The following is a 2,312-nucleotide window of genomic DNA, read 5'->3' as shown; positions in this document are numbered from 1 at the left end:
ATCCTCATGCTCTCCTTGGAGGTCCATGGATAATTCTTGGCATTACCTGATCGTTCAACGTTGAAGACCTTTTTCCCTATCCTCGGAGAGTACGGGGAAGAACGTTGCAGTGTAGGTCAGAATTTCTAATCTGCCGATTGAGTCGTATAACCACCACTTTCTATGGAGGGTTGACTCGGTTATTAGTCATATGCTGAAGATTGATTAAACTATGTTCATTCACTCTAAAAGAAGGCTAGTATGGATTTGCATTGCGAAATCCTTCTGACAAGGAAGTTAGTTCCTAAAATCTCTATTTTAAGCAACAATCTTAATATTGAATATGAAGGTTTGCATCTTATATGCTTCTTATGTGACAAATATGACCACAAGACGGTTCAATGCTTTAAAGTCATCGTCACTAAGACCCAGCAATCGAATTTGGTTGCCGCATCCAGCTAAGGAGGGGATGGACTAGTGAAGGGAGGGACCAGCTCTTTAATGAAAACTATTATTCAGAAAAGTCCCAATTCGGGGGAGAAAGTTAAGGCCGAACAAAGTCTCTCCTATTTTTGGTCTTGGATGATGGTCAAATGACTAATTAGAAAAAAACAAGAAAATATTTTGATTGAAAATAAAAATAATTTGAAAAAAGAATGATACTCAAATAAGGCGAGTGTTAAAGGAAATCCTATCAATAGTAAAGAGGAGAGATCGTGTTTTGATATCCTGAACAAAGAGAGCTGAAGGGTGAATTTGATAGTAACGAGAACGTACGTGTACAAGGTATTCATGTTAAAACCATGTAAGATGGGCCACTCCAAATCAAGCCTAAATAGAAGACCAAACAAGTAAGCTTGAGATTAGGAAAATCTTGTGGCCTACTACCGGAAAAAACTTCCAAGAGTCCAAAAAAGCCTCTTCCATAAAGATTGGGCCTATTATGCTCAAGAAGGGTTCAAGTCCAAATAGAAGAACCTGGAGAAGGTATCTATCCCAAAATACTAAACTCCAAAAAATGAATGAGAACTCCACTCTAAAACTCAAGAATCCATACGCGAAGAAGATAGAGATGGATATACATGCTTGATAGAATCAGAGATCTCAAAGCAATAATGGGGTTCGTCTTAATTATGACTTGTTACTTGATTGCCAATAATGACATTCTATGATTGAAAGGTGCTGGTTAATTTTGTTTTTCGTATTCTGTTGTTTTCGGGACTTTGTCCTGTTTTTTCATAAAAAAAATGATGAATCAATATAATGCTAATATGAATAATGACTTGATTGTAATAAATAATAACGGATTTTTTAATTTAAATAAATGAAATGAATTATTTATTAAATTAAATAGATTTTTAAATTTTTATTATTTTAAATATTTAAGCATAATTTCGCCGACAGCAAAATCTGCTCCATAAATATTACTGATGTTCTTTCGCGATAAACATGATTTTTTTTTTGCGATTTCACTACTAATATCAGCAATATTTATTAAATTTAATCCTCACGGAATTCGTTAATAGTAACAGCGCAATCAATATAATCCTTGATTTCGCTCTTTGTGCTAGCGAAATCATGCTTAAATATGTAAAACGGTAAAGAACTAAAAACCTATTTAATTTAGTAAATAATTAATTTTATTTTTTAAATAAAAAAAAGCAAAATAATAACCTTTTTTGGTTTTCAGGTACACTATAGAGAGAAGAATTGAATCTCTTAATTAGATGCTAGGTGTGCATATTTGAGTTAATTTTACTTAAAATGTTACACACATGATTTTCAAGGACAAAATAACATAAAAGTGGAGAGTTGTTTAGATACGTCAATACATTTACATATCGATTTTATTTTATTCTTCCTTTATTTGTTTAGGTCAACGAATATACTTGTATTGTTGACCTTTTAAAAAGTGGTTATTTCCTTCTTTGAATTTTTTATTTTTAACCTACTAAGTCAGGTATTTTATAATAGATATTATTTTAACATTAGTATTTTTTTAACTAAAAATAAAGAATAATTTCAAAAAAGCAAGAATATATTTTGACTAAAAATAAAGAACAATTTCAAAAAAAAAAAATGACGCTCAAATAAGGCAAGTACTAAAAAAAATTCTATCAATAGTAAAGAGGAGAGATCGAGTACTAAAAAAAATTCTATCAATAGTAAAGAAGAGAGATCGTGTTTTGATATCCTGAATGAAGATAGCTGAGGAGTGAATCTGATAATAACAAGGACCTACGTGTATAGAGTACTCATGTTGAAATTATGCAAAATGGACAGTATTTAAAATAAGTCAAAATAAAAGACCAAACAAGTAAGTTTGATGTTAG

Source organism: Arachis hypogaea, chromosome 18 (genome assembly GCF_003086295.3).
Source record: "Arachis hypogaea cultivar Tifrunner chromosome 18, arahy.Tifrunner.gnm2.J5K5, whole genome shotgun sequence".
NCBI lineage: Eukaryota > Viridiplantae > Streptophyta > Magnoliopsida > Fabales > Fabaceae > Arachis > Arachis hypogaea.
The sequence above is the reverse complement of the archived record's forward strand: the minus strand, read 5'-3'. Positions refer to the sequence as shown.